The sequence below is a fragment of the Phyllostomus discolor genome, chromosome 5, assembly GCF_004126475.2.
Source record: "Phyllostomus discolor isolate MPI-MPIP mPhyDis1 chromosome 5, mPhyDis1.pri.v3, whole genome shotgun sequence".
NCBI lineage: Eukaryota > Metazoa > Chordata > Mammalia > Chiroptera > Phyllostomidae > Phyllostomus > Phyllostomus discolor.
In genome coordinates this window covers 126,856,558-126,878,010 of record NC_040907.2, presented here as the reverse complement: position 1 = coordinate 126,878,010, position 21,453 = coordinate 126,856,558, and the positions used below count along the sequence as shown (strand labels likewise).

The following is a 21,453-nucleotide window of genomic DNA, read 5'->3' as shown; positions in this document are numbered from 1 at the left end:
TCACTTAAAAAAGGAAGTGAATCTGAGATCTGAGCAGCACAGGAGGGGGACTGCGGTGGATGCTGTGATGCTTCCTTCAGCTCCCTCCTCAGCAATGAAGGACTTACTCCCCTAGATGCAGGAGTACCTTCAGCTGTCAGCCCTTTGCAGAAATTGCCTCAGCTTAATAAAGTTACCTTACCCAAGGGCATGTCTCCTTTTTGGAGCAGACTGCATCTTATGACTGATCATCGTGGGATATAGAAGTCCATTCCCATCACCCCAACTTAGCATGACCTCAGGGGCCATGCCAGTTTCACAGCTCCCTTGGGTAGACTGCGGCCTCTGTCGAGACCAAGCATCAGCCTAACTTCCTCATCTTCCTAGTCATGCTTTCTTCCTTTCCTTTCTCATCCACAGGTGTTGGTTTTAAGAGGATTACCTCATAAATTTCCTGCATAGTAACCTTCATCTCAGAGTCTGCTTCCTTGACTTGAGACATTGAGTTACAGATTTAGTGATTTGGAGATAATAACAGATCCACTGAGCTTTTAGAATTGAAAGGGATCATAAGGATTATCTCATAATAACTCAGCCACCTCATCTTATAAACAAAGACCCACCAAGGTTCAAGACAAGACTGAGACAAGCCCAAAGCTGGAGGTTGGAGCTAACAACACCCAGCCTTCTGCTTGGGCCAGGCTGTCTGAAGGTTGTCTTCCTACTCTGACCTATCATAATAAAGGAGCCAATGACTCCTTTGAAGTCTTGGTTTAACCCAGAGGCCAGCCAAGGACAGTCTGCCACCTGTTTATGTTTTAAAAAAGTTTTATTCAAACACAACTATGCTCATTTATTTAGGTGCTACAGTGTTTATGGCCTACAGTGCCTAAAATATTTACTAATTGGCCCTTTACCAAAAAGTCTGCTGACCACTCTTTTAACAAGTGAATCAGTCAAGGTTCAGTTAGAACACAAAGTACTGTAGGTACTTCAACTGAAGGAATTTATATAAGGAATTGGTCAAGCGGGTGTTGCAAACAAAAAAATATCTGAAGGTGAAAAAGCAAAAAGGTTATACCAAGGGACACAGACCACTAACTACAGGAAGCAGCTATTACCTCTATGACCTGGGGAGCAAAAGGAAGGGCTGCGTTATTAGAATCTAGTCTGAAACAAAGGTTCCGTGAAAACAGAGCTCAGTGCTCTCTGAAAGGGCACTGGCTGGTGCTGATATCACTAAGGGGCAGGGGGGTGATGGGATTGGTGCTAAGATTGCTAAAGAAAGCTAGAAACTTCTTGTCTAGAGTCAGTTCCTACTGTTGTGGCAATTGCTGGGATGACGCTGACAGGAAACATGGGCAAACAGGAGGAACAAGTGCCTTCTCACCTATCCCTGCCTCCCAGTCTTCCCGTGTGTCTCCTGTGATTAAAACCTAACAGGAAGTCAGCAGGCAAGGCAGATGTGGTCCGCACAGTTAGTCCCAGCACAGCACAGCACAGCATAGAAGGGGCTGAGAAATAGAAATGCAGTGACCTGCCCCATAGGCAAGGATGATGTGAGAGTCACCAGTTAGCTGCGGTCTCAAGCTCTCCCCAGGCCTGGTGTCACCGGAGAAGCAGGAGTAGGGTACCCAGAGAAATAAGTCTATGCCACATAGACTTGTCCTTCATGGGCCCCACAGGCCCTTCCTGGCTGTGGGGCAAGTTCTGGGGAAAATGTTTAGACAAATGGGTCTAACCAAGTCATCGATGTGCTTCGAGGTCCTGTTGGGGCAAGACTGTGTCCCAATAAAGAAACATTTTCTTCTGCCCAGGACATGTCTTGCCAGCTATAATATTTGCTGCCCTAACAGCTCAAATTAGCTTTATAAGTGAGTCTTGTTAGCTCTGATTCATCCGACTGAGGTGTGTGGCCATCTCTGAACCAATCATTAGGACAAAGGGAATGAGATGCTCTGGCTGCTTATCCTGGGCCATGTGCTCCATCCTTGGAACAGTGTGTATGAAGGTGGGTAGGGGAAAGGAGGAGTTTATTTCACTTGGACCACATGGGCTCAGAACAGGGAAGGAGGAGTTCCCCCCAGGTCAGGTCAATGTAGAGTTACCACCACCAAAGTGCTTTATCAGAGGCCGCGGGCCCTGCTATAATAGAGGTGTGAACAGAATGTGTGAGAACAGAGTGGGCAGAGATGATTTGTCTCCAGGCTGGGAAGACAGCTTAGATCATAAATTCTACTGGCAACATGTGGATTATTACAGGACTTGGCCAGAAAGTCCAGATGGGCCTGGTGGGACTCAGAGTTCAGGTAAACTCCCATGGTACAGTGGGTGATGGGGTGATCTTAATGTCAGGCAAGAAGGGGATGGGTAGGTTGGGGTGGGGCTAGGTTAGCAAGTGTGTGTGTGTGAGGGGGGAGCTGGCAGAGACTTGTGTTGAGAATGGAGCCTGGGGTAGTAGGGGCAGGACAGGATCCCAGTGTTCAGAATGGCTGTGGAAAGGCAGCACCCCATCATGTACAGCAGAAGGAAGACTGGCCTGGGAACCCAGACGTCAGACTTAGTGACTGAACAGGTGGCTGTGTGAAGAGAGATTATAGGATGAGCAAGAGAATCCAGACTAGCAGCAGGAGGCCCTCCAGAGTTGAGATGGATACCACTGGACTACCATGAATTTGCCCTGGCAGTGCTGGGCCAAGGTCCCTTCTCCTCTGCCAAGAGACATGGCAATTTCCCAGGAGGCTGCAACATCTCTGGAGTAGTCCCTGTTTCCCCTCAGGTCCCTTCCTTGCCTTTCTCTGGCTGAGCTCTGAGTTTCAGGGAGATGACTCCCACGGGCTGTGTTTTCCAGGCTCTCAGGAGAGCTGGCTCCTGCCTGGGATCAGCCAATGGGAGACACCAATGGTTGATTAAAGGATGGGAAGAGGAGAAACCAGGCTATTTCTCGCCTTTCCTATCTATCTAAGGTGCCAACGTGAGCAACCAATTTACCAGTTAATTTTTTTTTTTACTTACCTTCCATGGATCTAGACTTTCACCACTATGCATGATGTTACCAGGTAGTTTTTTTGTCAATGTCCTCTATCAGGTTGAAAAAATTCCCTTCTATTTCTAATTCACTTAGAGTTTTAATCATGAGTTGGTATTGAATTTTGTCAAAGAATTTTAATGCATCTATTTAGATGATTGCATAATTTTCCTCCTTTATTCTTTAACGTGGCAAATATATTTCTAAAAATGTTAAACTTGCCCTGGCTGGGTGGCTCAGTTAGTTGGAGCATTGTCCCATACACCAAAAGGTTTTGGGTTTGATCCCCAGTGGGGGTGTGTACAGGAGGTAAGTGATGGAAGTTTCTCTTTCACATAGATGTTTCTCTCTCTCTCCCTCTCTCCCTTCCTGTCTCTCTAAAATCAAGGAATGTATCCCTGGGTGAGGATTAAAAAAAAATAAAACAAGCCCTGGCTGGTGTAGCTCAGTGGATTGAGCACAGGCTGCGAACCAAAGTGTCGCAGGTTTGATTCCCAGTCAGGGCACATGCCTGGGTTGCAGGCCACGGCCCCCAGCAACCGCACATTGATGTTTCTCTCTCTCTCTCTCTTTCTCCCTCCCTTCCCTCTCTAAAAATAAATAAATAAAATCTTTTAAAAAATAAAACAAAATGTTAAATCTACTTTGTTTTGCTGGGATAAATTCCTCTTGGTCATGATGGACAGTCATATGTCTTATGTTGCATAAGACATTTTGGTCAGTGACATACCACATACGAGGTAGTCCTGTAAGGTTATAAGGAGAATTCCTGTTGCTTAGTGGCACCCCAGCCATCATAAAGTCGTGAAGCAATGCATCGCTTGTGTTTGTGGTGATGCTGGTATATACAACCTGCTATACTGCCAGTTTGTATAAAAGCATAGCACATACAAATATCAAGTATGTAATACTTGGTAATGATAACAAATGGCTATATTACTGGCTCATGTATTTACTGTACTATACTTTTTATCATTATTTTAGCATGCACTCTACTTATAAAAAAGTTTGCTGTAAAACTGTATGTCATGTTATACCTGCAGCAGCTCCATACATCTCGTGTTCACCTCTTCTCATTTTCTCTTGTGCTTGATTGAATCTTGTATTGTTTGGTACAGTATCATGCAGCACAGGCTCGAAGCCTGGAGCAATATGTCAGCCCACACAGTCTAGGTGCAATACAGGCTGTTCCATCAGTGGTTTGTTCAGTGCAGGATATGATGTGCACACGAGAACCGAAGTTCCTGATGCTGCCTCCCTCAGAACCTATCCCCATCGTTACGTGGCACATGGCATCATTATCCTTTTCATACATTGCTGTCACTGATTTGCTAACATTTTGTTAAGGACTTTTATGTCTAAGTTCATGAAGGATACTGGTCTAATATTCTTGTGTAGTCTTTGTCAGGATTTGTTATCAGAGTTTTTCTGGACACCTGAAAATGAATTGGGAGGCTATGCCAGTTACCAGATTTACTGCCGCTCAACTCCAAACCCATCTCCCTTTGCCTGCTCCGTGATAAAGGAGATGGTCATGTAAGTATTTCTCCTTCGCCAGCCAGCACCATGTCAGCTTTGTCAGCAGAGGGTGCTGCAGAGACACTGGAGCAGTGCTGGACTTTCTCTTCCTGTAGAGTGAGCTTTCTCCAGCGCTGAGCTGGTTCAGCATGGTGGCTCCTCCAGCCTCCTCATCCTGCTGCATGGGCAGCCAGCAGCTTTCCAGGGTGCCTTCTTGGTGGCTTTGCCAGGGAATGCTGCTGCTGAGGCACCTTCTCATGAATGGCCACCACAACAACCCATGTAGCAACTTTGTAGCAAGTTCTAAGGCACAGCACCCCACTGTGGGTGACTTCCCTCTGCATCCCAGAGAGCTGGCTTCCATCAGGTCACTCCAGCATGGCACCTCATACACCTCAGGACCTCCAATCATCCAGTGAGTCGTGCCATGTCTGCTTCAGGAAGGTCTGGACCTCAGCCCAAAGAGGGGGTCTTTGTGGTTCCTCTAGTATGGCTCCTAGGGAAGTTACAGAATAGCACTTGGGGTACTGCCGCCCACCACCACCCTCTAGGCAACACTCCAGAGGCAAAGGTTTGGTGATAAAGGAAAGGGGTCTTTATTCAAAAGCTTCACAAGTTTGGAGTAACAGCTTTCCACTTGTATTAGTCATTGAAGCCTATCAAATTAAGGCTAAACTCTTTTAACATCTGAGTTCTAGCATTCCCTCTGTTAGTTTTCTCTTATTTTTGTAGGTTAGTTTACAAACTAAAACAACATAGGATACAAGAGCTACACAGTTTTGGAAGACTAGCAGGCCTCTGCCTCAGAGGTTGCCCCCTCTAGAACACACAAAGAAGAATAAACCTGCCACCCTCTGCCAGGCCAGCCCGATCTTAGGCTGCACTCATTCCTTACCATCCCTTGGGAAACTCAGGCAGCTGCAGCACATTCCTCTAGGCATCCTCAAGAAAGAAGAGCAAGAGCCAGAGAGAGCCCATTCCAGTGGGTTAGAGAGCCCATCTTTTATTTAAAATCTTCTTACCCATAATTCCATGGGCTCTGTAGGCATCCAGCTTTTCAGCCAGTCCTGCCCTAGACTGTTTACCCATTGCCTCGGCAAACTACCCCTAGGGCCCCTCCCCTACTTCTCCCTGAGGATCTGATCAGATCTCTCTGCATCAGGGGTAGTAGCTGTTCCTTACGTTTACTACTCCTATATCCTTTAGGGCTCATTCTAATGCTAACCAGACAATTTTCCTTTTTCCCAATCTCCTGATAAGACTTCTTTATATTAAACTTCATATTACTGTTTAACATACTGTGTAGTTTCTGTCTCCTGATTGGACCCTGAATGATACACAAATTGTCCACCCTCTTCTATTTTCTGACAGTGTTTAAGATTGATATAATTTTATCCTTAAAACTTGTTCCTTGTATTTCTTCATTACTCTTTTAAAGTCTGTAAGATCTCTAGTGATATCATCCACTTCATTCCCGAGGCTGGTAACCTGTACTCCTTCTTTCTTCTCGATAAGCCCAGTGGGGCCTTATCGGTTTTATTAATCTTTTCAAAGAAGAAACGTTTGTCTTTATTCATTTTTGTCTTTCCATTTCATTGAATTTGCTCTTGATTATTATCTTCCTATTTACTTAGGTTGAATTTCTTCTATTTACTTCTGCTTTTAGTTTCTTAAGGTAAAACCCTAAGTAATTGATTATTTTATGATATAGGAATTTAAAGTGGTCCGTTTTCCTCTAAACACTGATTTCTTTAATTGCATACCACAAATTTTGATATGTGGTGTTTTCATTTTCACTTAGTTCAAAATATTTTCTTATTTCTCTTGTGACTTTTTTCTTTGACCCATGGGTTATATAGAAGTATGTTACCAAATTCACTTAATTACCAATTAAGTGATTACTTACTTTCCAGTTATTTGGTTTTCCCCTAGATATCTTATTGTGTATCAGTTTATAATTTAATTCCTATGTGATTGGAGAAGTACTCTATAAATTTTCAACTTTTTAACATATATTGAAACTTATAGTGTAAAATATGCACTTGAAATTAATTTCTATTTTGTGATTGTTGGGTGTAACATTCTGCAAACATCAATTAGGTCAAATTGGTTGGTAATGTTATTCAGATCTTCTATGTCCTTACCTTTTTTAAGTCTACTTTATGAATTACTGAGAGAGGAGTGTTAAAATCTCCAGTTATAATTGTGGATTTGTCTATTTCTTTTGTTGTGTCAGTTTGGCTTCATAAATGCTAAAATTCTGTTATTATGTTCATACATTTCAAGAACTGTTATATTATTTATTACCTGCCCTTTTTAGCTTTATGAAATAGCATTCTATATCTCCTGTAATAAATCTGTCTTGAAATCTATGTCCTCTGACTTTAATATAGTCACATCAGGTTTCATATGTTTGGTGTTTGCATCGTGTATCTTTTTCCACCAATTTACTTTCTACTTATTTGTGTTTTTACAGTTACACTATCTCTCTTGTAGACAACATATAGTTGGGTTTTGTTTTTTAATCCAGTCCCTTCTGACAAATTTTGCCTTTTAATTGGAGTGTGTAATAGATTTGCTGATAATATAACTGTTAATGTGGCTCAATGCAAGTTTACCGTCTTGCTACTTGTTTTTCATTTGTTCCTTCAAGTTTTTGTTCCTCCATTGCTCCTTTTATGCCTTCTCTTGTGTTAATGGATATATTTTACTATTTCATCACATTTTCTTGATTGGATTCTTAATTCCATATCTTTTGACTATTTTTACTTTTCTTCCACCAATATAATGCTGTTCACCTGTCCCCTCCGTCCTTCTTTCTGTGTTTACTTCCACATGTCACAAACCTATCTTTACAGTATTACCATTTCCCCTTTCTTTGTTATTGTTTTTTGTTTTAAACAGTGTATTCTCTTGAGGAAGTCACAAAATTACATAGCTCTTTATATTTACCTAGTTATTTGCCATCTTTGGTGTTTTTTATTTCTTCCTGTAGATCTGAGTTCTCATTGGTTATCATTTTCCATCAGCTTGAAGAACCTCCTTTAGCATTTCTTATAGCTCAGGTCTACAATCATTACCTCAAATTTTATTCATCTGATAAGGTCTTTGCATTCAACTTGAAGGATGTTTTTGGTGGATATAGAATTTTGAGAGGACTTCCGGCAAGATGGAGGAATAGGTGGTCGCACCGTACCTCCTCGTACAACCAAGATTAGAAAACCAATAATTTACAACAATAATTTACAGTCAGAATAACACCCAGATCCGGCAGAGGATTTATCTGAATGGAAGTCGGGCAGCCAAGAAGTTGAAGTAGACGCGTTCGTCTGGACTGGTAGAAGACTAGCCAGTGGGCTCGGGGCTGGCTCGGGTCGGCGGCGCGCGGAGGTCGGGGGAAGGTTTGGCGTGAAATCGGCGCAAAAGCCATCGGGCGCGTAAGAAGGCAGTGGTGATCCCTGAGTACGCAAGCTGCGGCTGGCAGACCCAGAGGGCCAGCGATTGTGGACCAGGGCAGAACTCGCGGCCCGGAAGCCCAGACAAGGGTCTGAGTCCAGGGGAACGGAACTACCGCCATTGTTTGCTCCCACCCCGCTCCCGCTCCCGCCCCGCCCCCACATATAACATCACAATCTAGCGACTGGGGTGCCCAGCCCCAGTGAGCACCTAAGGCTCCGCCCCCTACCGTAACAAGAGCAACCAGACCAGAAAAAAAAAAGGAGAGATGGGGAAAAAAAAAACCCCATGTTTTCAACAGAGCAAATCAGTCCCCCAGGACTCATCCTTTTGAGCGACCAAGAATTAGCCAATCTATCAGATGCGCAGTTCAAAACACTGGTGATCAGAAAGCTCACGGAACTGGTGGATTTTGGACGAAATTTAGATGAAAGAATGCAGAGTACCATAAAACAGATGCAGGAAGACACGCGGAGAAGAGCCAATAGTGAAAGGAAGGAATATGAGTCTCAAAACAATGCAGTGGACCAGAAGGAAGATAGAATCAACCAAGCAGGAAAGCAAGATGAAATAAGAATTCAAAAAATTGAGGAAAAGATTAAGAGCATCCAAGACACCTTTAAACGTTCCAATATCCGAATTATAGGGGTACCAGAAGGGGAAGGGGAAAAGCAACAGATTGAGCACGTATTTGAACAAATAATAAAGGAGAACTTCCCCAATCTGGCAAAGGGAACAGTCTTCCAAGAAATCCAAGAAGCTCAGAGAGCCCCAAAGAAGTTGGACCCAAGAAGAAACACACCAAGGCACATCATAATTACATTAGCCAAGGTAAAAACGAAGGAGAGAATCCTAGAAGCAGCAAGAGGTAAGGGGACAGTAACCTACAAAGGAGTTCCCATCAGACTGTCAGCTGATTTCTCCAAAGAGACCTTACAGGCAAGAAAGGGCTGGAAAGGAATATTCCAAGTCATGAAAGACAAGGACCTACATCCCAGATTGCTCTATCCAGCAAAGCTCTCATTTAGAATGGAAGGGCAGATAAAGTGCTTCTCAGATAAGGTCAAGTTATAGGAGTTCATCATCACCAAGCCCTTATTTTATGAAATGCTAAAGGGACTTATCTAAGAAAAGAAGATAAAGAAAAGACATGTATAGTAAAAGGACAGCAAACTCACAAATATCAACAACCACACCTAAAGCAAAACCAAAAGAAACTAAGTAAACAATTAGAACAGGAACAGAACCACAGAAATGGAGGGCACATGGAGGGTTAGCAGCAGGAGGGTGGGAGGAGGAGAGAGGGGGAAAAGGTATAGAGAATAAGTAGCATAGAATGTAGGTTGAAAATAGATAGGGGGAGGGCAAGAATAGTACGGGAAATGTAGAAACTAAAGAACTCATAAATATGACACATGGACATGAACTAAAGGGGGAAATGTGGGTGGGAGGGGGTACAGGGTGGAGGGGAGAGAAGGGGGGAAATGGGACAACTGTAATAGCATAATCAATAAAATATATTAAAAAAAAGAATTTTGAATCGACAATTTATTTTTATTTTTTAAGCCCTTTAATAATGTCATTCTGTTTTTTGTTTGTATTCATTGTTTTCTGATGAAAATTCACATTGCATTCATATAACTGGTTCTCTGTACATAATGTATCTTCTCTGGTTGCTTTTAGTATTTTTCTCTTTGTTTTTGATTTTCAATAGTTTGATGTGCCTAGGCATATTTTGTTTTATATTTATCCTACTTGAAGTTGGCTAAGATTCTTGGATCTATGAGCCAATGTACATCAAATTTGGAAAAATTTTAGATTGTTATTTCTTTGGGTAATTTTTTCTTCCTCAATTTTACTCTCTTTTCCCCTTGGGGCTCTAATTATATGCATGTAGGTCAACTTGTTATTGTCTTGCAAGTTTTGTTTTATTTCCTTCAACATGTATTTCTCCCTCTGATCTTCAGATTGACTAATTTCTCTGAATTTTTCTGACACCATTTTCAATCTGCTGTTAAGCTCCTCTAGTAAAATTTCCATTCCAGCTATTGTATTTTTAGTCCCAAGATTTCTATTTAATTTTTTAAAATAATCTTTTAAATTTATAATAGTTTTAGAATTAGAGAAAAGTTGCCAAGACAATGCAAAGAGTTCCTATATAGCTCGTACTCAGCTTCCCCTACTGTTAACATTGTGTTTTACTGGTGTATCTGTCCCAGTTAGTACTGATGTATCATTATTAACTAAATTCCATAGTTTATTCTGATTTTATTAGTTTATTTCTAATGTCTGTTTTCTGTTGCAGTATACCATTTAGTATATCATATTCTATTTAACCATTAGGTCCACTTATGCTCCTCTGATCTGGGACAGTTTCTCAAACTTCCTTTGTTTGTGAAGGCTTTGGCAGTTTTGAAGAGAACTGGTCAAGAGTACTGGTTGGAATTACCTGACAAGGATTTTAGAGTAACCATCATAAAAACAATTCAACAAAGAATTATAAATTCTCTTGAAACAAATTAGAAAGCTCTCAGCAAAGAAGAAGAAATAACTAGAAATTATAAAACTTAGAAAATACAATAACAAAACTATTTTAAAAAACACTAGATAGGTTTATTAGCAGACAGGGAGGATAGAAGATAGAACCTGTGAACTTGAGGACAACTCAATAGCATTTACCCAACCTGAAGCTGTGGGATTATAACCAAAGATTGAGCGCTGGTATGACTGCAGTCCCAGAGAAGGAAGGAGAGCGGAGCTGAAACAGGATTCCAAGAAACAATGGCTGAAAACCCCCTAAATTTGGTTAAATATATTAACATATAGGCCCAAGAAGTTGGGCTAACTCCAAATAGGATAACCCTAAACAAATCTATGCCATGATACATCATAACTGAACTTCTGAAAACTAAAGATCAAGAAGAAACCTTGAAAGTTTCCAGAGAGAAATAGCACATTAACCTGTAGAGGAATATCAGTTGCAAGGAGAGCAGATTTGCTGTCTGAAATGGAAATCAAGGAGGCCAGAGGAAGTGGCACATGTAATTCAAGTGCTGAAAGAAAGAACTTAAATACAATTTCTGTGTCTGGTGAAAGAATCCTTCAGGAAGGGAGGGAAGAAACCCCAAACACTCCCTAGAAGTGTTTGATGGAATAGTATATTCTATTTCCCTAGAATAATTTGTCTTTAGCAGGCCTATTCTTAAAGGACGGATAGAAGGCAAATTCTTTAAACAGGAAGAAAGTGATAAAAGAAAGTCTCTTGGGGGGGTTGGAAAGAAGGGAAAAACAAGAGAAAGAACAGGAATATGGATTCTCCTTCTCATGAGTCTTATGAATTCATATTATAACGATAAAGCAAAAATTATAACAGCATCTGATATTTAAGAGAATAATATTTAAAAGTGGGGAAGGTAAAGATACCTAATCGGAAGTCAGGTTTGTGCACTTGAAGTGGGAGAACGTCGATGGGTGCTGGCGACCTGAGTAAGTCACACAATAAAGGGTATAAAGGGTGTGGCAAAAGTAGATTTACAGCTGTGAGTGTGCAAAACAGTTTATTCTTGTGTTACTATTTAATCATTCTTGTATTGTTTTTCATAGGAGCGACTGTAAGCCTGCTTTTGACCCAGTCTGTGTATTATAGTTCCAGAGAAACCAACAAGAAAAACATACAAAATGATACACTCAGAAACACAATAAATAAGTAAAGTTGGAATCCTAAAAATATGCAAGGAAGGCAGGAAAAGAGAAACAGAGCTGCCTTTGTAAAGTTCTGGCTGCCTGCCTGATAGAAGAACTACATCACTCTCAGCAGCCGCTAGAAGTACTAGACAGAAAATCAGCAAGGACCTGAACAGCACAGATCCACAGGAAAACAGCTCTTCCAAGGTGACTGTTTGGTATTGCATCATGCATGCATTTTTTTAAGCCTGAATTACTTAGCATGCAGTTGAGGCTCAAAAATATCTTTAAAATAAATAAAACAAAAATGTATAAAAGGGAGAAGCAAGAGATCAAAGAAACAAACAGAAAAAAATTAAATGGTAGAGTAACCTATCAATAATTACTTTAAATGTATAGGATCTAAATATACTAATTAAAAGGCAGATGGCAGAGCAGACAATAAATACAGTACCCAACAACACACTGCTTATAAAAAATACTATAAAACAACATAAGTAAGTTAAAAGTAAACTAGTAGGAAGAGATATGCCACACGAACATTAGTTGTAAAAAGTATGATTACTTATGTTAGTATCAAATAAAGTAGACTTTACAGTAGTGAAAATTACAACAAAGATACACATCACTTAGTGATAAAAGCATCAATCTACCAGGAAGATGTAATGATCCTAAATGGGCATGCTGCAACCAATGGAACCTCAAAAAACATGAAGAACTGATAGAGCTGAGAGGAGAAATGACAAACCATGTTTAGAGATGGGATTTCAATGCTCGACTCTCAGCAGCAGCTAGAAATACTAGAAAGAAAATCAGCAAGGATCTGAATAACACAGATCCACAGGAAAATCTCTAAACACTTGGAAATTAGCAACACCTTCTAAACAATTCATGGTTTAAAGAAAAATGAAATAAAAATATTTAGAACTGGATGAAAGTGAAAATATATCAAAATGTGTGGGATTCAGCTAAAAAGGTGAAAAGTTCCACCCTCTAATCATATAGTTTGTTTCCCCGGCAACTAGTCCTCATCCTCAGGGACTTTCCAAAAGTCACCCCTGTGGAGGGGCTCCACCCACAGGGCCCCACCACCACCACGGATGAGAATAAGTCTACCAAGACATGATCTGCTTGGGGAGGAAAGGTGGCCGATCTCTCAAAGGAGAAGGGCCAAGAGCCTTTTTCTTGATGGGCTTTTATTGGGTTCAATTTGCACAGGAATACAGGTAAAACTCATTAATCATTGTCAGGCATTAAGGATCAAACAATAGATAACATACAAAGAACTACGAGGGCTTATTCTGAGTTAAGGTCAGTTGGCTGAAGGGCTATAAAACTTTGGGAAACAAACTCATCCTGCTTGGATGCTTATCAGAAAATTGACAGCATTCTTAGCAAAGCAGGTTTCACAGGATTTTATGTACTCTTTTTCAGGACTGATCTCCCAGGGGAACCTGCCTTTTCCAGCACAGGGCTGCACCGCCCTCTGTCATTGTTTCAGGCTTAAATCAGGCAGAGGGAGTAAGACAGCCAAGAGATTAGGAGACTTCTTGCAGACAGAATGAGGACCCAGGCTATGTCAAAGCCAAGGGGTGAGGGTCTATCACCCACTTTTGCTATAGCCCCCAAGTCCTTCCCTGAGAGCCCCTTCATGATCATGCCTGTCTTAGATTGTCCCTCCCTTGAGGAATCTTACTTGTCATTGGCTAATCAATCATGTAGTGGGGGCCAGGCAGGGTGAAGTAAAAAGGGCAGAGGCGGCACCCCTGCCAGGGAGATAAGCTTTGTCTCCTTAGTGGCTTATGGTCCCAAGGTCTTTCACTCAGTCTTAGCCATGGGGGGGTTATAGTTTCTGAAACCAGGCAGGGCAGTTCCCAGCATACTCCTTAACACAAACTTGGATTTGGTTAATGGGGCTTGTTATGGATAACAAAGGACACCTTTAGCTCTCTTATCACTTAGGAAATTCCAAGGGTTTTAGGAGCTCTGTATGAGAAAAGGGTATAAAGACCAAATACCTATTTATTATTTTAAACCACAATATCACAAGTAGCTTTATTTCTCATAGCCCAAAACTGGAAACAACCCAATTGTCCTTTCATGGTAAATGGTTATATAAATGGTGGTATATCCACACCATGAAATACTACTCAGCAATGAAAAGGAATGGACTATTGTTAGATACAATAACCTGGATGAATCTCTAGATAAATATCTGGAGTGAAAAAGCCAATTCCAAAAGATGACAAAATGTGTCGTTACATATGTAACATTCTTGAAATGACAAAGTTATGGAAAAAAATTATGGAAATGGCAAACAGGTTAGTGGTTTCCAAGGAGTAAAGAGGAGGTGTAAGAGGGCCACAGGAGAAGTCCTGGTGGTGAAGGAAATGTTTGGTGTCTCGACTGTGTCAGCACCAGAGTCCTGGTATACACCAGATTGCACTAGAGTTCTGCAAACACTACCATTGGAGGAAACTGAATAAAGAGCATAAGAGATCTCTTTGCATTATTTCTTGCAACAGCATGAGACTCCACAATTATCTTAAAATACAAAGTTGAATTAAAATAAGCCACAGCATCTGCTTGAATTTACTGAGGTCATAGCAGGTAGATTGTGATAGATTTAGGTATGGTAGACTGTGAGATGACCAGACTCCTTCCACACACACCTTCTGCACTGACACAGTACTGCTCCTGCTGGTGAGAGATGGGGGTCTGTTTCTCCATCCTTTGCAACTGGTATGAAGAGTCCATTTCTTGTGTGCATTGATCAATAGGACATTAGCAAACATGATGCAACCAGAAGCTTGAAAAGCATTTATTCATGAAAGCTTGCTCTTTTTGCTGTGTTTCAAACCCCGAGACCATGATGTGAATGGGCCTGAGCTAGCCTGCTGGAGAATTCATGTCCAGGAGAACCAAAGCGACCTGGCCAACTGCCTGCAAACTGCCAGAGATATGAGTGAGTTGGCAACAGAATGTAAAATTTCCCTCATCTTTCTTAAATAAAAGATATCATCTAATATGTTGTTCTGTACCTTGGTTTTTTTCACTTGGCAATCATCATTCTGTAGCTGTGTATCTGCAGCTGGATTTTGGATGAGCTGGACTTGCTAGGAGGCAAACAGAAAACAGCTGTCATTGGTCCCCACTGCCTCTGCAGACTGGCTCTCCCATCTTCTTCACTGTCCCTCGGTGAAATCTCTGGCCTAGCTTCCTCTTAGTGGAAGCACTGAGAGAGCCTTCCCAATCACTGACAGCTAACAAACAAATAGCATCTTTTCCCAAATATTAGAATGTCCATCTAGTATGATATAAAAACTCCAATTTTATTTTGGGCTTCTCCCCTCCCTCAGCTCAGACTACCACTGGGACAGGCATGCTCCTGGTCACCTCTCTAGCTGCTCGTTTGAGCCCAGGAATGGGAAGAATCAGGACAGTTCTTGCCTAATTGATTGCTGCAGTCGGGACCTGGTTCTAGTGCTCCTTGGGAGGGGTTGTTTCTAATTGCTGATCATTTCCCTCTAGAAGTAGCTTCATTGTTTCTTTGGAGACCACCCCCATCACTCAGGCTCTCTCACCTACAGTTCCCTTGGCTCAGGCTGGAGTCCTGCTGTCCCCACAGTGCCTTCAGGCTCCAAACCTTCCGCGGCTCCCTGTGCCCTACAGTGAAGCATGGTCTTAAAAATCCTTGAGTTCAGGGCTCTCTTTGGAAAGCTGAGGAAAGAGATGCCCAGAGTCCTTGGCTGATTTGCATTCATGTTTCATATTCTGACTCAAACAACACTCCGAGCATTCTGTCCCACCACGCCCCAACAGGATCTCCATCTAGCTAGGTCAACCTGCCATCCTTAAACACACTGCTTAGAGCCCCAGCCTCACACCTCTGAGTTGCTATTCCCATGCTCAAAGGCCACCCCACCCTCAACATACTCGGGTTTTGCAAGACCATCAACCGTCCCATCTACAGAGCTCTCTCCTCATCTTGAGCTTCTGCAGCAGGATGGGCTGTGTTGAGGTCCTATTCTTCACTCTACTCTAAGTGTGCTCACGGGCTTGTGTCCCTTTCCTTTCACCACCAGGGCTCCAAGTGGGGAGGGTTCACCAGTAATGACCGTGGATGCTGGTAACAGTGGACACGCATGAGGCACTATGAGCAGAGGCTTCCACACAGATAGTCCTCGTCGATTCCCACTCCGACTTTACAGGTGAGGAGACAGATTCAGAGAGACCGAGTCACTTGCCCAGGGTGACGCAGCTGGTGAACATCAGAGTGATGATTCGAAGTTTGCCTCCCCTCTAGCTCAAGCCTTTATTGTTGGGTTGGCAGCTGCTGGGGTGGACCCTGCTTCCGAGGAAACAGGTATGGGTGGCTGTTGATGACCCCAGCCAGCTTCATCTGAATGGTGCACACTGGGAAACTGGAGCTCATTGAAGGTCACACAGCCTGCTAAGGTGGAGGTATTTCCCACACTGGGGCAGGGCAGGGGGCTCTGCTACTGTCTCTAGTTGTTTTGTTTCCCGTTCCATCAAAGGAGACTCTGTGAGATTCTAAAGATCTCACAGATTGTCGGGCTTCGGAAAAGCCTCCCCACACTGCCTCGCCTGCCCCACCTCCCGTGGCAGGCCATAGGGCCCAGCACCATTGAAATTTCAGTCCCAAACCTCAGCCAGGCCCTGAACATATGTTTCACCCTGAAAGGAACAATGGGGCCCAGGCTTAATTAAGACCCCACAAAAAGCACTTGGCTGGACTGGCCCCATTCTCTGCTTTTGGCTCCTATTTTGTTCACCCCACCCCCACACTTCTGTTTCTACTCCCTCTGTGGAAGGGATAAAAGGCATCGAAGACCCCCCAGCTCCTCCCCTGTCCCTGCTCTTCTTTTCTCACAGCCTGACCTCCCTCCACTCTCTGAACCCTGGAGTGGAAGAGCCTGCCTGGGTTGTGATGCCAGACTGCCCCAAGCCCCCAAGGCCAGGTGAGGAGACAGGCAGCCAGGGGAGGCCTGCCTGGCTTCCTGTCCCTGCAGGAAGCCCCAGCCTGGGGCTCTCAGGCTGGCACCCCTGCCAGTGTGTGGGCTCAGCCTGGCCCAGGTCTGCAGTCTGATCTGGATTTTAGTGGAAAGTAGCAACATTGACTCTAAGGTGAAGCCCCAGTGCTGAGAGCTCTGTATGCACCCTCAGGCCCAAGTCTCCTGGCCTGTGAAGGCTTACTGAAGGGCTCAACCCAGTCCAAGCACTCAAGGAATTTTATGTCGAATGAATGTATGCATGTTACTCATCTAACAAAGCTCCTGTACTGTTTACTGAATGCTTAATTGCTATTAATTTCTAAGTTAGGTAGTATTATCATCCATGATAAGACAATCAAGGCACAGAGAGGTTAAGCAAATTGTAATCAGTCACACAGCAAGTAGTAGGTAGCAGAGCCAGAGAATTCAAATCCAAGTCAACTGGCTCAGACCCTAGCCATATGCTTAGTCTCTACTTAGGCTGCAGCTAATGCAAACAGGCCTATTTGACCCCACCTGGATAAACCGACTCCTTCCTCAGTTCTGCTCCTCCCTCTTCTGCTCTGCAGTTTAACAAATTATTATAAAGTAAACTTCCATGAAACCATCAACCCAGTCAGGAGCTCAAATATTGCCGCACCTCACAGCTCCCCTGCTTACCTTGTACGTGCCCCTCACCATGCACAATTTCTCCTTCTCCCCTAGAACTAATCACCAAGTATTTGGTGATAATTTCTTTGCTTCTTATTATACTTTCACCACTCAAGTATGCACCTCTAAACAAATATAATTCAATTTTACCTTCTGTTGATCTTTATATAAATGAAACCATGCAATAAGATTTTTGCTTCTACTTTCTGTAGTTTAATATAGTGATTAAGGTTTCACTGTGGTATTGCAGGCAGTGAGAATGACAGTTCACAGGCTTTTTTTTTTTTTTTAAACTATGTAGCACTCCATTGTATGGCTCCAGTACAAATTATTTACCCATTTTAGTTTGATGGACATTTGAGTTGTTTTCCAGTTTCTAATATGAAAGACGCTTGTTCACATGACCTGGTGCATATGAGCATTCACTTTGTGTCCTGGGTCTTAAAGAGTGCAAATATTTACCTCTCCTGGCAATTCCCAGTGGAATTTCTAAAGTAGTTGTAAGAGTTTACGCACCCACCAATTGTGTATGGCAATTCCCATTGCTGCACATTGTTGCCAATATTTGTTGTGAGACTTCTAAATTATAGTCTGCTTGATGAGTGTGTGGTAGTCATGCAATGATTTTTAGTTTCTATTTCCCTGATTGCTAATGTGCTGAGCTAACGTGAAAAGTGCCAAACATCTTTTCAAAAGTTTATTGGCCATTTGGTTTTCTTCTTTTGTAATATGCTCAGTCAAATTCTTTGCCTACTTTTTTACTGGTTGTCCATCTTATTCATTTATAGAGGCTCTTTACACATTCTAGATGTGAATCCTTTGTTGGCCGTGTGTATTAGAAAAACCATTTCTTGTATATTGTGCTTGGACTTTAACTTTTTTAAAAAATATATTTTGTTGATTATGCTATTACAGTTGTCCCATTTCCCCACCTTCATTCCCCTCTACCCTCCACACCCTCTCCCACCCACATTCCCCCCTTTAGTTTATGTCCATGTGTCATAAGTTCTTTAGCTTCTACATCTCCTATACTATTCTTACCCTCCCCCTGTCTATTTTCTACCTACCACCTATGCTACTTACTCTCTGTACCTTTTCCCCCTCTCTCCTCCTCCCACTCCCCTGTTGCTAACCCTCCATGTGATCTCCATTTCTGTGGTTCTGTTCCTGATCTAGTTGTTTGCTTAGTTTGTTTTTGTTTTAGGTGTGGTTGCTAATAATTGTGAGTTTGCTGTCATTTTACTATATATGTTTCTTATCTTCTTTTTCTCAGATAAGTCTCTTTAATATTTCATAAAATAAGGGCTTGGTGATGATGAACTCCTTTAACTTCACCTTATCTGAGAAGCACTTTATCTGCCCTTCCATTCTAAAAGAAAGCTTTTCTGGATAGAGCAATCTGGGATGTAGGTTCTTGCTTTTCATGATTTGGAATACTTCTTTCCAGCTCCTTCTTGCCTGCAAGGTCACTTTTGAGAAATCAGCTGACAGTCTGATGGGAACTCCTTTGTAGGTTACTGTATTCCTTATCTCTTGCTGCTTCTAGGATTCTCTCCTTCATTTTTACTTTGGCTAGTGTAATTATGATGTGCCTTGGTGTTTCCTCCTTGGGTTCAACTTCTTTGGGACTCTCTGAGCTTCCTGGACTTCCTGGAAGTCTACTTCCTTTGCCAGATTGAGGAAGTTCTCCTTTATTATTTGTTCAAATAACTTTTCCACTTGTTGCTCTTCCTCTTCCCCTTCTGGTACCCCTACAATTTGGATGTTGGAACATTTTAAGATGTCCTGGAGGTTCCTAAGCCTCTCATTTTTTTGAATTCTTATTTCTTCATTCTTTCATGTTTGGTTGATTCTTTCTTCCTTCTGGTCCACACTGTTGATTTGAGTCCATTTCCTTCCCATCACTATTGGTTCCCTGTGCATTTCCCTTCATTTCACTTAGCATAGCCTTCATTTTTTCATCTAATTTGTAACCAAATTCAACCAATTCTGTGAGCATCCTGATCACCAGTGCTTTGAACTGTGCATCTGATGTATTGGCTATCTCTTAGTTGCTTAGTTGTATTTGCTGTGGAGCTTTGATCTGTTCTTCCATTTGGACCATTTTTTTTTTTTTGTCTTGTCGCGTGTGTTACATAGTGAGGGGTGGAGGCTTAGGTGTTCACCAGGGTGGGGCAACCCAGTCACTGGGTTGTGATGCTGTATGTGGGGGTGGGGTCCGAGAGGGAACAATGGTACCTGCTCTGCTCTCTGTCAGACTCCAGTCCCCTCCACCACTTCCCTCAAGCAAACTGGGCCTTTCTGGTGCTGATTCCCACGTGGGTGGGCTTGTGCATGTTCTAGGACACCCTGTGGGTGTCTCCAATGAACTATCCTGTGAAGCTGAAAGTGTCTCCCTGCACCTCAACCCCCACAGGTGCCCCAAAGCTCTATTTCCCCATGCTGGGACCCTGGATTGAGCAGTCTGTCTTGCTGCCCAGTTTCGCCTGGTTTATCTGTGTGCGAATGTGGGACCACCTGGTCAGCCAGGTGCCTTGCACACAGTGCCTCACTTCACAATCGCCACCTTGCTGGGTCTGCCCGTTGCTACCCTGCATCTGGAGTCTGCCAGCCACCACCTGTGTGCCCAGGGTCTGCCCGCTGCCGTCTTGCACACCTGGGGTGCCTTGCATGCCTGGTGCCACAGTTTTTTGTGCTGAGACCCCTCTCTGCCCCACCTACCAGTCTGGATGAATGCATCTATTTTAACTCCTTGGTTGTCAAACTTCCATACAGTTCAATTTTCTGTCAGTTCTGGTTGTTATTTTGTTTCTAAATTGTTGTTGTCCTTATTTTGGTTGTGCGAGGAGACACAGTGTATTCACCTACGCCTGCATCTTGGCTGGAAGTTCTTGGATTTTAGCTTTTTTTAAAATCAGTGGCTGCCCTGACTGGTGTAGCTCAGTGGGTTGAATGCGAGCCTATGAACCATAAGGTTGTCAGTTCGATTCCCAGTCAGGGCATGTGCCTGGGTTGAGGGCTGGGTCCCCAGTTGGGAGCGTGCAAGAGGCAACCACACATTGATGTTACTTTCCCATTCTTTCTCCCTTCCTTCCCCTCTTTCTAAAAAATAAATAAAATCTTAAAAAATAAAGTGTCCAGTTTTCAACAAATTTATGAGAATTAAAAGAACCCAATGTGGTGATGGTTGCACATACCTGTGACTATACTAAAAAGCATTGAATAGTACACTTTAAATGAGTGAATTTCATGGTATGTAAATTATTTTTTAATAAAGCTCTTAAAAGAACAGTTTCCTGATCAACAGGAATTTTTAATTTTTTAAAAAAGATTTTATTTATTTATGTTTAGAGAGGGGAAGAGAGGGAGAGAGAGAGAGAGAATCAATGTGTGGTTCTCTCACATGACCCCCACTGGGACCTAGCCTGCAACCCAGGCGTGTGCCCTGACTGGGAATCGAACCTGTGATGCTTTGGTTCGCAGCCCGGGCTCAATCCATTGAGCTACACCAGCCAGGGTATAGGAATTTTTAATTTTAATGCAAGTTTAATATAACAAAGTTTACCAATAATTCCATTTATGGTTGTCACTTTTTTAACATGTTAAGAAAATTTTCCCTACTCTGAAGCCTAGAATGACTATATGTATATTCCTGTGTATATACTATACACAGGATCTAGCAGAAGTAACTTGGGTATGGTTGGTGAGGTAATAATAAGGGTGCAATAATTTATAGTTTTAATTTGAACATTTCACCTAAAATATATGGTGTGCTTGAGTGTGATATTATTATATTACAGAATTTCATGCTTATGATTTTGTAATAGAAGTTTTTGTAATAAAAAGGGGTGCTATTTATGCTGGATCCTGTGTGTGTGAGTGTGCATGCGTGTATGTGGCCTGTCCAGAAGGTACCCAGCCAGGTAATATGAAAAAATAGAGACATTTATTGAGGAAGCATTGCACATAGGACAATGACACCTCAGGCCTTATCAAAGCAGGCACCTTGGGAGCTCACAGACTTCTCCCAATCACCATCAGCTGCCCCAATGTGCTTTCCTGAATCTCATCAATGGTTTGAAATCTCTTCCCTTTCAAAGGTGACTTTACTTTTGGGAAAAG

At 42.5% G+C, this 21,453-nt stretch overlaps 1 long non-coding RNA gene across 1 annotated transcript; it reads left to right on the top strand.

The window, feature by feature from the left end:
* The first annotated feature begins 1,573 nt into the window (after positions 1-1,573).
* Positions 1,574-20,037, top strand: LOC118500471. Its single transcript, XR_004903030.1, has 3 exons — positions 1,574-1,584; positions 2,146-2,148; positions 19,935-20,037. It is a non-coding gene; the product is annotated as an uncharacterized LOC118500471 (long non-coding RNA).
* The last annotated feature ends 1,416 nt before the right edge of the window (positions 20,038-21,453 follow it).